The 14,842-nt window shown below is 44.0% G+C and overlaps 1 protein-coding gene across 3 annotated transcripts in view; it reads right to left on the bottom strand.

Annotated features, from left to right (window-relative positions):
- The window catches only part of RALY (RALY heterogeneous nuclear ribonucleoprotein), an 81,657-nt gene that overhangs the window by 44,079 nt on the left and 22,736 nt on the right, over positions 1-14,842 (bottom strand). For 2 of the 3 annotated variants that reach the window (XM_065921841.1, XM_065921845.1), the window contains exon 2: positions 1,243-1,325. The exons of the other annotated variant lie outside the window; for it this stretch is intronic. The gene's annotated coding sequence lies outside the window, so the exon portion shown is untranslated. The remainder of the gene's footprint in view (positions 1-1,242; positions 1,326-14,842) is intronic. 3 annotated transcript variants of the gene reach the window in all.

Below are 14,842 nucleotides of genomic sequence, written 5' to 3'. Positions count from 1 at the left end.
CTTTGGGGAGTGGGGTGGCTAAAGGTCAGGGACTGAGATGCCAGAGATACCTATAACGCTTTCTTCTCACTTCTCTCACTTCAGTTTTTACAATTCACAAAGCTTTCCAACTTGCATTTCTCATTTGATTCTCTACAACATCCTATATGGTTGGTGTACACAAAATAAACACGTGAAGGTACATGGAGGCACTCCAACTTAAAAACAGGGAAACAGATTATCCAAAGATAACTATTGAGAGAGACAATACACCCAGGTTTTCCAACTACAAGTCAGCTCACCAGGTCTCTGTCTATGCTACCACAAGTGCTCATGGGGTCCCAAGTGTTACAGATGTTTTCTTCTCCTTCCACTCATATTTAAACCTGGGTCTCCACGTGCTTGGAGGTTCTTCCTTCCAGCCTCTTGGCCCACCTCACTAAAAATGTCATTGCTCAGAAGGGACCCCCACCTCCTGCCTGCCTTGCTGGGCCTTTCAAATAACTAGGCCTCCTTCCTGAACCCCTAAGAAGGTCCATCTTCTTGAATTTTATAAGAAAAATCATGATTCCAAGGAGATTAGCAGTCCAAGGAAAGCATGCCAAGACAGAGAGAACAATGGTATTCACAGACTGACCTGGATTCTAAGATCAGCTTTGCGGATTTCCAGGTGTAAACCCTGGGCGTATTACTTCAGTTTCCTAAGCCTCAACTCCCTCACCTATAAAATAGGATTTTATATAGTATAAATGAGATCCATAATACAATTGATTCTTAATATGTTGATTTCCCTTACTGTTTCACCATCTACAGTCTTCCTTCTAAAATTCCCTGGACTTTCCCTTCACAAAGCCCCACTCTAAAACTCTATCCCCAGCTCCACTGATGATCCATATTCTGCAGGACTGATAAAACCACAGGATTTCCCGAAGTCGACTCTGGGCTTGGTAGGTCACACTCAAGACTGAAATCAGGAAAGTCTATGAAAGGCTATGAAGTCACGTTAAGAGAGTTTGTGGGAGAATGGGTTTAGCCAGGTTCAGGATACCAGGTAGCAGAAAGTAGCAGGCAGAAGCCAGAAGGAATTGAGAGTGCTTTTGCTTTATTCATGGCAAGTGATCCCAGACTGTCTGCCTACGACAGTCTCTTAGGCATGGAGTAGGAGAGTAATTACCTGTAAATTATCTGTACTAAGGGTAAAAATAAGCCCCAAACTAGTCAGCCTGTATCCTGGCCCAAGTTTGCCCAGGTACCCTCACTCACCAGTACCAAGACTGAGCTCAGCCGGCAAGTTCTTATTTTGCGTTACAGCGTCAGCACCAACTGCCTCAGGGAAGAGGGCTCACCTAGAACAGAGAGAAGTCCGTCAGGGTCTTGCTCAGAACAGGCCTGAGCTTAGGTCAATGCATGCATTTGAAGTTCCTGCCCTTACAGGTCTTGCAACGTAGCAAAAAACAGGTTAATAAACAGTTTCAGGTTGTGCTAAGGGCTATAAAGAAACATAAAACAGATCAAGGGAAAAGAATGACTATGAGTGAGAATGAGGTCTATTTTAGATAAAAGTCAGGGAAGACTTCTCCAAGAAGCAGTCACTAGACAGAGACCCAAGTAAGGGGGTGAGATCTTCAAAGATCAGAGGGAAGAGAGCTTCAGAAAGGGGAAATAAGCACAAAAGCCCTGAGGCAATAATGGGCAAGAGGAAGCTTGTTACACTAAGGAACAAGAAAGTCTACAGAACTAGAATGCAGTGATAGAAAGAATGAGGTTCCTCCAGGCTTCCAAAACCTGGAACCCAGATGGGACAAACTTCCAAGCACTATGAGGTTGACTTTAGGTTTCTCTACTTACCCCGTCCTCTGTTGGGTAGGGACAGAGAAACTCCTATATATTACTTGGAATGTGGGGTAGAAATGACTGGGGTAAAGAGAAGAGTAGCACAGTGCCAAGCCTTGTTGTAAACCCTTTGTTTGTATTAACTCATTAAATCTTCACAAACTCTTGTAAGGTTGGTGTGATATTACATTCTTCGCTTTTTCTAAGGGAAAACAGATACAGACATGCTAAGTAAATTTGCCCCAAGTCACACAGCTAATAGATGGCAGACTTGGGACTTCAACCCGAGAAGTTCAACCCCCAGGGCTTGCCTTCTTAAGCACACTTTATACCACTTCTCAAAAAACAGAAGGAAAAAAAAGACAGAAAACGCAGGCTCTAAGTCCTGGCTGACATGACTCAAGCCCTCATTTATACCCAAGCCTGGGATATTCTCCATTTACTTGCAGTCCAGACTTTTTACTAAACACTAGTTGAATGACCCCTGAGTCCTTTAGCCAGGTAGTTCCAGAAGATACTGTGAGCACAAAGCTATGATAATCTCTACCACCACAACAGTCATTTAACTATCATTAACATTTAATGCACAGTTTGAAATAGTCTAGGTACTGGGTTAAGCACTTTACATGTACTATTTTATTTCAGAGAAGAAATGACAGCTGCTCTAAGACCTGGGTAGAAGGATCTGGGGACGGGGCTCCAGGTCTGAACAAAGCAGCGAACACAAGGAACTAAAGGATCTCTCTGCTGCTCTGTTAAAGCCCAAAAGCAAGTGGCAAAAGTGGAGGCACTAAGGAGTGGGAGGTAACAGGAAAGGACTATCAGCACCTCCAATTAAATAACATGTCAACAAATTGTGAACCCTCCTCCCATTTCCCAGTCCCCATGGTTCAGCAAATGGTGTAACAATTCTCTCAAGTACATATTTAGACTTCAAAATGTATCAGGCTCTTCAACCCCTTCTTCCCTCATCCCCAAGTCCTTGAAGAGTTTTTTTTTCCCCTAACACCTCTACATCCATACCATCTTTATTCCCTGCTGCGTCAACTTACTCTTGGTTCAGGATCTCATTATCCCCTGCCTGCACTGCTGGAATACTTCTTAGAATTTACTGACATTACAAGGACAGGCTGTTAGAGTAGCCTCTTCCCTGGTCTCTCTTTCCCTAGTCTTCCCCTGCCCCTTCTACTCTTATCTATTAGAGCCCACACTTTTAGACTCATGTTCCTAATGCCATTCCCCTGCTCAAAAAAATGGCATGGCTCCCAATCACCTCAGCCTAGCTCTCTAGACTCTTACACCACGGGTCTGGTCATCACTTATGACTGTGGGCCTTCCAGTTACCATACTTTTATCCATGTTGTTGTCTCACCTGGAACGACTCTCTTCATTTATTCATATTCAAATTCATCTTAATCTTCAAGGCCTAGCAATTATGTCAAATTATCCTGAACCCTTCCTCACCTCTCTGTTGTGTTCTTGAAATACCTCTGGCTGTGACTACAATCAAGCTCTGTCCTCACCATCCACTAAGGCTTCAGAACAGTTCCTCTGTGTTTCTTTCATGTAAACATTCCTACTGCTTCCAGATAATGAAGACCTAGTCAGTTAAGATTTCTGTTCAAATTTCTACTAGTCTTACTATGGATCTATCTCCTAACAAGAGACCTGGGTTTTAATCTGAGCCTCAGATTCCTTAATTACAAAACAGGGATACAATTCCCATCCTATCTACAACACAAGGATTTTTTAAGAATCAATATGATACTATAACAGGAGAGGAAAGGGGAAGAGTGAGGGTGGGAGACCCAGCCAAATCTTTAACAGCTCTTTTTATCAGCTGCAACCCCCCCCCCCCCAAGTCTTCTATCCAATCAATCAAAAAACAATTCCTGGGTCAAGATAGCCACGGTTACAACTCTGGGTTGGGGATTATAGAGGACACAGGGATGAAAGAGACCAAATCTTATCCTTGGGCTCCTAGTAGTCCAGGGCAGGACTGTGTCAACGTCCTTCAAATATACTAAGAATATTAGGCAGGCTATGGAAAAGAGAATGTAGGTTCTTAAAAACTAAAAACAGTTACTGTATGATCCCACTCCTGGGCATATATCCAGAGAAAACTCTTAATTCAAAAAGATACATACACACCCCAGTGTTCATAGAAGCACTATTTACAATAGCCAAGACATGAAAGATGTGGTTTGTACACACACACTGAAATTTTTATTTTTTGCTTTTCTTATCTATTTTTTAAAAAATCCAAAATAGGTCAAAAAGAACAATCATGAAAACTCCCCCGGTGTCATAGTGGGTAAGACTCCACCTGCAAATGCAGAGGACACAGGTCAGATCCCTGGCCCAGGAAGACCCGCCTGCCGCGTAGCCACTGAGCCGGCGTCTGTGCTCTAGAGCCATGAGCCGCACCAAGAGAAGCCACCGCAGTAAGGAGCCCTGGCGCCGCAGCTGGAGAGCCCACGTGCAGCAACGAAGACACAGTACAATCAGAATTTTTTTAAATAAAAAAAAAAAATAGAACAATCATCAAGAATACAGGTACCAGACATAAGACCAAAGGGTAGATAGGAAAGTATGCCTTCTTCAGAAAGTTTGGAAGACTTGTGTTTTAAAAGCTGGACTTAACAGAAATAGCTAGCTGAGTTTTCCCCTGATCCAGCTTCAGCTGCCCTACCTCCCAACACGGCACAGCTGACTTGCCTCCCAAGACCTTCGCTGAAGGACTCCATATACACACAGCCTGGTACAGCAGTACTCAGGTAACTGGAAGGATCTCAGCCCACTGTGGTCTCATTCCAGACCTGTCTTCACTGTGTGAGTTCTGTCACCTCTTGAAAATATGGTTATGTCAGCACAAGACAACACTGAATCTTTACAATGATTAATAAAACCACAATGGAATATTACTCAGACATAAAAAAGAATGAAACAGTGCCATCTGCAGCAACATGGATGAACTGACAGATTATCATACTAAGTGAAATAAGCCCAAAAGAAAAATACTGTATGATACCACTTACATGTAGAATCTAAACTATGATGCAAATGAATATTTACAAAATAGAAATAGATTCACAGACACAGAAAACAAACTTACGGTTACCAAAGGGGAAGAGGGTATATGAGAAGAATAGGAGTTTGGGATTAGCAGATACAAACTATACATAAAATAAACAAGGTCCTATTGTATAGCATAGGAACCTACATTCAATATCCTAAAATAAATCATATTGGAAAAGAATATGAAAAATACACATTCACATAACTGAATCACTTTGTTGTATACCAGAAACTAATACAAAATAACACAACCTTATAAATCAAATATACTTTAAAAAAAAGAATATTATGGCAGAACCTAACAATTTCAAGAGCTCTATGTATTGAAAAAGGGCAGGGTAGGGGGGGAAATCAGTCTGACTACAAGTGGCCTCAGAAGCTTCATTTGAGCAACGGCTTAGGCCAGGCCTTAATGCAGGGTGACAGAAAGACCTGGGCTACTGCTGGACTAGGTGTTATGTTGGCAACCCTCCTAATCCTAATACCCGGTGAAGCAAGTGATGGAATGCCCACTTTATAGCCAAGGTAACTGAATATGAGTCTTCCCTGGTGGCTCAGTGGTAAAGAATCCACCTGCCAATGCAGGAGACACAGGTTCAACCCCTAGGTTAGGAAGATCCCTTGGAGAAGGAAATGGCAACCCACTTCAGTATTCGTGCCTGGGAAATCCCATGGACAGAGGAGCCTGGCAGGCTACAGGCCACGGCGTCACAAAAGAGCTGGACACGACTTAGTGACTAAACCTGAAGATGCGTGAGGAGGCTAAGTGTATCATTCAAAATCAAATAGCTGGTAAGCAGCAGAGCTAGGATTTGAACCTAAGTCTGCTTTACTTTACTCCAAAGTCTATGTGCTTGCTTCATGATCTGCCTTACTCATGTAGCAACATGAAAGGAAGACCATATAAACACTGGAGCTCTTTCTACCTCAAAATCCAATGATTTGAATGGGGGTAGGGGGAGGGGAAGAACTATACAAAAAGATCTTCACAACCCAGATAATCACAATGGTGTGATCACTCACCTAGAGTCAGACATCCTGGAATGTGAAGTCAAGTGAGCCTTAGGAAGCATCATTATGAACAAAGCTAGTGGATGTGATGGAATTCCAGTTGAGCTATTTCAAATCCTAAAAGATGATGCTCTGAAAGTGCTGCACTCAATATGCCAGCAAATTTGGAAAACTCAGCAGTGGCCACAGGATTGGAAAAGGTCACTTTTCATTCCAATCCCTAAGAAAGGCAATCCCAAAGGATGCTCAAACTACTGCACAACAGCACTCATCTCACACGCTAGTAAACTAATGCTCAATATCCTCCAAGTCAGGCTTCAGCAATATGTGAACCGTGAACTTCCAGATGTTCAAGCTGGTTTTAGAAAAGGCAGAGGAACCAGAGATCAAATTCCCAACATCCACTGGATCATCGAAAAAGCAAGAGAGTTTCGGAAAAACATCTATTTCTGCTTTACTGACTATGCCAAAGCCTTTGACTGTGTGGATCACCACAAACTGTGGAAAATTCTTCAAGAGATGGGAATATCAGACCACCTGACCTGCCTCTTGAGAAATCTGTATACAGGTCAGGAAGCAACAGTTAGGACTGGACATGGAACAACAGACTGGTTCCAAATAGGGAAAGGAGTATGTCAAGGTTGTATATTGTCACCCTGTTTATTTAACTTATATGCAGAGTACATCATGAGAAATGCTGGGATGGAGGAAGCACAAGCTGGAATCAAGATTTCCAGGAGAAATATCAATAACCTCAGATACGCAGACGACACCACCCTTATGGCAGAAAGTGAAAAAGAACTAAAGAGCCTCTTGATGAAAGTCAAAGAGAGTGAAAAAGTTGGCTTAAAGCTCAACATTCAGAAAACTAAGATCACGGCATCTGGTCCCATCACTTCATGGCAAATAGATGAGGAAACAGCGGAAACAATGGCTGACTTTATTTTTTGGGGCTCCAGAATCACTGCAGATGGTGACTGCAGCCACAAAATTAAAAGATGCTTACTCCTTGGAAGAAAAGTTATGACTAACCTAGACAGCATATTAAAAAGCAGAGACATTACTTTGCCAACAAAGGTCCGTCTAGTCAAGGCTATGGTTTTTCCAGTAGTCATGTATGGATGTGAGAGTTGGACTATAAAGAAAGCTGAATGCCAAAGAATTGATGCTTTCGGACTGTGGTGTTGGAGAAGACTCTTAAGAGTCCCTTCACTGCAAGGAGATTCAACCAGTCCATCCTAAAGGAGATCAGTCCAGAGTGTTCATTGAAAGGACTGATGTTGAAACTCAAACTCCAATACTTTGGCCACCTGATGCAAAGAGCTGACTCATTTGAAAAGACCCTGATGCTGGGAAAAGATTGAGGGCAGCAAAAGGGGACGACAGAGGATGAGATGGTTGGATGGCATTACCAACTAAACAGACATGAGTTTGGGTAGACTCCAGGAGTTGGTGATGGACAGGAAGGCCTGGAGTGCTACGGTCCATGGGGTCACAAAGAATCAGACACGACGACAACTGAACTGAACTGAGGGGGAGGGGAGAAGAGAATGTTTACTGCTGCTGTGACCTTACAGCAGGTTTAGGGTCTTCTTAACTGTAACAGCTCAAGGATCTGACACAGTCTGGCAAGTAGAAGACACTAAGTACTTGGGGAACCTGTGACTGAATAAAACACCTGCCCCATCGACCTTTGTTCTAAGATCTAGAAGGTCCAACCAAAATCTCAAGCTCCATGTTCTGACTCTGACCTCCATGTTCTGACTTTCCATGTCATTTCACCTTTCTGGATCTTTTTTCTGTATCTGTGAAATAAGGATCATATCATCTACTTTCCTGCAGGATTTTCTGATGGATCAAACAAGATTGTCAAGAAACAGTTTAACTATTTAAGTCTATTTTTAAAAAAATAAACAGCAGCAGCCAAAAAAAAGAGGTCATTAGGAATCAATGAGAATAACTAAGGCTTTGGGCCTTAATGATGAAAAAAATGAAAGCATTAGTCATTCAATCATGTTTGACTCTTTGTGACCCCATGGACTGTAGCCTACCAGGCTCCTCTGTCTGTATAATTCTCCAGGCCAGAATACTGAAGGGAGCAGTCATTCTCTTCTCCAGGGTATCTTCCAGATCCAGGGATCAAACCCTGGTCTCTTGCACTGCCAGCAGATTCTTTACCACCTGAGCCACCAGGGAAGCCCCAATGATACATAATAAGTAATAGCAAAAGTCCATTTTTCCTTTCTCTTAGTCTTTTTTATTGTTTGATTCATCTTTTGTGGTACTTATATGAAAAAAAAAAAACCTATCATTGAGTCACTTATGCCAGGCCCAGTAGTCTTGTACAGGTGTGAGAGTTGGGCCATAAAGAAGGCTGAATGCCAAAGAATTAATGCTTTCAAGTTGTGGTGCTGGGGAAGACTCTTCAGAGTTCCTTGGACTGCAAGGAGATCAAACCAGTCATCAAGGAAATCAACCCGGAATATTCATTGAAAGGACTGATGCTAAAGCTGAAGCTCCAATACTTCAGCCACTTGATGCAAAGAGCTGATTTATTGAAAAAGACCCTGATACTGGGAAAGACTAAAGGCAGGAGAAGGAGAGGGCAAAGAATGAGATACTTAGAGAGCATCATCGACTCAATGGACATGAATTTGAGCAAACTCTGGGAGACAGGGGACAGAGGAGCCTGGCGTGCTGCAGTCCACAGGGTTGCAAAGAGTCAGACATGACTTAGTGACTGAACAGCAACATCCCTACAGAATCCCTGATGTTTAGAGTAGAGCAAACTCCAGGGACTACAGGAAGACTGACTGAAAAAGGTGTTTCTGAAGAGACATCTTCCTTGGGATAGAGGAAGGAAAATGAAAACTAGTTCTCTAGGCCTCCAGGGTGACAATTAAGGCACGAGTGAGCAGTCAGAGGACATTAATCATAGCATAACAGCTCCAGGTTCAATCAGGCAGGGCTCTCCTGCAGGTAGTCTCAGACCCATTTCTGCTACCATCAGCACATGAAGGTGCACAACTGCTCAGATAGCAGGGAGTATAAGACTGGCCACAGAGCAAACAGCCTTTGTCCCAGGAGCCACATCTGCCAATCTATTTTAGTTCTATTCAGCCTGCCCCCTAACATCTTGGCCTCAAAACCCTAACTGCCTCAATCTTTGTGAGGTCACCTCTTCCCAGTCTGGACCAAATCCCATGGTCTTGCAGTTCCAAACTCCTTCCAAAGACAAGAATACCTGACCTTGACTCTGACTGACTCTATTGTGTGTTGCCTATGCCCCGGCATAATAAAACCAATTGGCTGTGTTACTGTGGGGGTTAAAAAGATGACCTCACAACATAATAAAAATGTAGCCAAGTCACAAAATGGCTCAGTAAAACCCTCTTCTACTCCCCAGTAAAGACAGGTGTCAGGATGCACAGCATATCACAAAGAGAGGCCTGAGAGGGCAGCTGCTTTCTTAATGACAGGTGACATTAGGGCTCTTGAGCCCAATTCATGTCCATGTATGAGAACACTATACATGCCATAAATAGATGAAACTCAATCCAGGCAGTCTCTAGGCTGCCTGGAGGAATGTCCAGAGAATACAACAGACATGCAAGACAATCATTCTTGCCTCTGCCTTTTCTGGGCAGCTAACAGCTTTTCTCCCTCCTCAGCTGAAGCTGTCTCCAGTTTCCCCCTTTTCCTTCCCCGAAAAACCAACCCTGCAGGAATCATCAAGGGAGGCACAAGTAATTACTGTTTTCTTTTCTCCATGCTAATGAGACAGTTGGATGGTTCCCCTTCCCCCTCCGGAGCTGGAAGCGAGAATCTAAGGCTTTATAATCTGTAACCAACAAACCAAAGCTGGGGCGGGAGAGTGCTCTGCAGATGAACGGTGTAGAAGATGGCTTTCTGTCCCTGATGAGACCGGAGCTGGAAGATGCACCACCATTCTATAGAAGGGGTGTGAGACCAGAATGAGGAGAGAGCTGTCCGAAGAGGAAGGCAGGCAGGCAGTGGCAGGGCCCCAATCAGTCTCCTTACTTCTAACCAGAGCACTTCCCGCATCATTCAGACTTCCTATAGTACAGATAACTTTGAAGGTGTCCTCAATGTGGAACCTAGAAATGCAAATTTCAAGTTCACATATAAGTTTTCAAACAGGTATTTAAAAAGCAATGACAATGCTCTGCATAAGTGGATTCAGTCCCAGAACTGGGGCTCTGGGGTGGAAGGCCAGGACCTCAGAGACAATGCCAATTTTACCCCAAATGTTAAGCCACAAATAGATGGTCAGGCAAAAACACAATCTGTGAATTTTAGCTGAGATTCAGTGTTGTTACATGAAGACTGTAGATAACAAGGGTGGGGTTAGGACTAACTTTAAGAATGAATTTCAGGCCTGATGCTTAAAGGACCACTTTAGAACACTAGGACCTCAGCCAGCTAATCCAATCCTCGTATCTGACAGATGAAGAAATCAAATCTAGCACTACTGGACGCATCACAGGGAAAGACCCAGGGTGAAGCAGCAGACTGAAAGATGCTACGGTTCAAAGCTAGCCATGACCTGCCTGCCTAGCCATGGTCAGAAAAAAAGGAAGACAGGGCCTCCGAGGAAAAAGAGCCAGTATGCGCAAAGGCTGTGATGAGAAGAAAATGGCTCAAGTTTTTAAACTGGAATAATCTGCAGAATCTTAACAAAAAAAATTTTTTAACCTGAACACAAACTCCTGTCAGCCTCTAAAACTTCTTCCCTTCTCTCTCATTTCTATCCTAGCTCTATCACCTTAGGTTGGATTCAGCAACTCAAATTCAGCCCTCAAACAATTCTGACTCCTGGCAAGAAATATTTAATTCCCATCCCCTACCCATAGGGCCTGGGCATCAACCCTCCTCCCTGCTCTCCTGTATCACAGAGTTGATTGTGGAGTTCCTTGTCGTATGCCAGGACACTACCAGTGCTGACCACCAGACTTCACCTTCTAGTGGACACAAAATCACGCACCACATTCTACAAATAGGCGCAGGACCATATGGACTGTCTCCAATCACCCCTGCCTCACATCAGCTGCCTAACACCTAAGGCCCTCCTAGGACTAAGGCCCAGCTCTGAATCCAAGGCTAGGCCTTCCTACCATCAGCCATTCTTCAGAGACTGCCAGCCAGCCTAGACTTGTACTTGAGTTTGCCACTCTCCCCATCCTTCTGAAGGGAAGGCAGCATGGCAGAGTGGAAATAGCAGGCATACAGATCTGGGTTTAAGCCCTGGATCTGGCCACCTAAACTGGGTATCCTTAGGCATTATTATTTAACTGCCTTCCTGAGCTTTGATGTCTGTTTTTCCCACCGTTCTCTCCTACTTGGGGAGAGGGACTACTTAGGTATTCCTCTGTATCCTCAAAGAGTCAGTCTCTGTCTACTGAATGATCCTCTAAAACTCAGTTCCCACATCTGTAAAATGCTGTGATAATGTCACCTATCTCAGAGTTATGAGAAAGAACAACAAGAAAAAATGTAAATTGTCTGGATCAGTGCCTGGCCCCTATCCCTCTACTCTATCAAGGATGTCAGGGCCAAATGTTTGCCTGTACTGAACTAGATGGCCCAACCTCGAGACACCATGCCTTGCTGAACCCTAAGGTCAGCTGGACCTGACCTCCAGTGTCTGTTCCACTCTAGTAATTAGACTGAGTGCCAGTTCCTGAAACCCTGCCAATAAAAACAGCTAATGACATGACTATTCTCCTCATAGTCAAAGGCAGTGAATCTGAAACAAATGAGGTGTGTACATACACAAATACTCCAGATTGAAAGGAGAGGGGTACACAGGATAAAATGAAAAAAAGGGAAAAGGCTGTGTTTCTAAGGTGGAGTCTTAAAGAAGAAAGTTCAGATCCCAAGAGGTGGCTAAAGTCATCTGAGGGGCCAGAGACCGAAACAAATTGGCTCAGGTCACATAGAAAGCTGAAGGGAGAAAGGAGTCTGGAACCCACCACTGCGGTCTCTCATCTAGGAATTTTTCCTGTCCTCCAGGGTAGACACACATAGTCCTAGGAAAAAGGGAGTGAGGCACTGGGGGCTCAGGGTAGTGGCAGGAAGAACATAAGAGATCCCAAGTGGTACTCGTTTCCTGCTTTGAAAGGTGACTTAAGAAATAAATCAATTCAGCCTTTTGTTTTGCAGGAACTTAATACGCTCTGGAAGTTGAAGGGTAGAAATATCTGGCCAGAACAAGTGCCAGCAGTTAGGGAAGGGGAAGGGCATAGTATGTCCTCAAACTATCGTGAGCCCCTCTCCCACAACCTCCGCCCACCTGTCCCCAACTTCACAACTCAAACTATAAACTATGTTCCAAGTTTTCTAGGATATCTATGGATATCTATTTCTTTCCCAGACATAACCTGGGGGGTGAAGCATAGATAAGTAACAGAATAAGAGTTCTGTATCATGAGGAAAAACCTGATCGGTTCTTTGCTTTGTTTCATTCAATACATTCACCTGAACTTCTGGGAAAGTTATGTGATTTGCCCAAGGTCACAGCTAATAAGGGCAAATCAGACTTACCCATGTCCTGTGTCCTTTGTGATATGGTGACTTTCAGAAAATTTGACTCTTACAAAGTTGTGAGAGGTAGGTAGGGCAGGTGTTCTCTGTTAAATCATACTGCCCCAGCTTCTGAAAAGTCTGATTTGACACCCCCAATTCATTTCAGGCTTACTCCTGACATTTATCTCCTCTTAGAAAAGTTTCATAATTACTTTCTAACTCAGAGATTAGCAAACTTTCTGTATAGGGCCAGCAGTCTCTGTAGTAATTGACTCTGCCAAGGTAATATGAAAGCAGTCATAGAAGAACAAATGAGTGTGGCTGTGTTCCAGTACAACTTCAAGGAAAGAGGCAGCAGACTGATTCAGCCCACAAGCCACAGTTTACTTGACATCTGTTCTAACCAACCTACTGTCTCCAATCACCCTGTCTCTCTCAATCCATCACACATAAATCCTATCACAACCCTACAGCCCCAACGGACTCCCTTTACCTACAGGATAGTTTAAACCCTATTCTCATCCTCTATCGTACCCTTCCCTGCTCACTGTATTCCAATTACAGCAGACTGTCACCTAGCAACTTCCTACCTTCCATCACGCTATTCCCTAAAAGCTGCAATGCCCCTCTCCATTCCTCTGCCAATATTATCTATTCCGGGCAAGTTCAAATGCTAACACCTGTGGGAAATCTTTCATTGTTCTGTCTTACGTAACTAGTCATTATATGGCTGTCCCTCATCCACTGCTGCCTCCCCACTCCACCCATAATTCTAAGATTCTTAGGGGGCACAGAGTGTGTCTTACTCAACTCTGTGTCCTTTGCAGTACTTAAAACCCAGTGTCCACTGACTGAATAGGCTTCCAGGCTACGAGACAGTAACTAGAATATGGGGATCTTTGGTGCTAATAGAACCGTGAGATTACTCACAGCATCAACAGAGCCTTCAGGCTAATTCAAGGACTGTCTCCCTCCCTCCCCAATATGTTCCTTGTCTGTCCAGGAAACTAGTCAAGATATGGGTCAAGACCAGGCATTTCATTAAGTTGCTTCTAGCCTATGCTGATACATGCGAAGAGAAGAGGAAGCCTATTTTCAGAGCTCCTTGTCCCTGACCTCAAACTGTAACCTTAATACCAGCCATCAACTGATCCCAGACACACATGTAGCCCTAGTTCAGAAGACAGCCTTCTAACAAGTGCAGGTCCCCACAGGCAAGTGGTTTCACCCAGGGACAGGCTCGGGGCATGCAGACCAACCGCAACTGAAGCGAGAACTCAAAGGTATACGGTAAGAATCATCAGAAGCATCACCTCGAATGCAAAGGGACCACTGTGGAGATTCAGGGGTCCTGTAGCCTGCAAGTGAGACTATCCTAGCTTGAGGAAGCTGTGAGGTCAAAGACTAAGGGCTGATAGGGAAAAACAAAACAAATACACAAAAGAATTTTTCTCCTAAGCCCAGAACAGAACATTCCATCTGGGTAAGTAAGCTTGTCACAGGCATGGGGTACTTAGCATATCTGCCATTCCAGGATTACAGCTGTCAAGTTTTAATTAGGGTAATTAGAGTTAAAAATGTAATTTCATTTCAGGGGTATTCTGAACAGATTCCATTAATTTCTTTTTTAAAAAGAACACAGGAAGGAGGGGCAGGCATGCAGAGAATTCTGGCATCAGAGAAGTAAAGCCCTGTGCCTGGGTGGACAAGCTTTCAAACCATTGTCAAGAACCCCCAGCATCTCTGCAGGTTTGGCCCAGAGGGCAGAGGTTGCTGCTCTTCAGCTTTCTTCCCTAGTTTCCTCTCAGAAACTGTTTCGGTCAGCGTCTGCTAAGAAACCCACCCGTCTTCTCCCCACCTGCTCCTGTGTTACTACCACTGAGTGGCTACTATGATAGTCCTAAGTCTAGCAAGGGGCACAGCTGTCAACCTGACTGGTTATGTTACATGTTCGGCACTACTCTAATGCCCGCCCCCCGCCCTTATCAACTGCTCCTGGACTCATCTTTGTGGTTTCCTTTGTGCTAGTTCCCTGGTCTGGAGTGTTCTCCTTGTGCCCCTACTCTTACTCTTCCTTCAGAGCCAGATTAAAGTTATCTCCTCCAGAAAATAACCTACCTTCATGCCTCTGTGATTCCAGAGTACCTTGGATATGCCTCTATTAAGGCACACAAAGAATACTGTGGTTTCTCTGACTCTGATGTTAGACTGTGAGGTCTTCAGGGCAGGGACTGGGTCTTGATCTAGGAATCCTGAGCACTAGTACAAGCCCTGACACACAGAAGATACTCAACAAATACTTACCGGATGACCAACTCCTAGGGGAATTTGGTCTGAGCACTAAGCCCCTGGGTTCTATGCACAGAAATATCTGGTCCTGAGTCCCTTCTCCCTC

The sequence above is a fragment of the Muntiacus reevesi genome, chromosome 2 (assembly GCF_963930625.1).
Source record: "Muntiacus reevesi chromosome 2, mMunRee1.1, whole genome shotgun sequence".
NCBI classification, from domain to species: Eukaryota; Metazoa; Chordata; class Mammalia; order Artiodactyla; family Cervidae; genus Muntiacus; species Muntiacus reevesi.
Note: the sequence above shows the minus strand (reverse complement) of the source record. Positions and strands in the feature narration are given on the sequence as shown.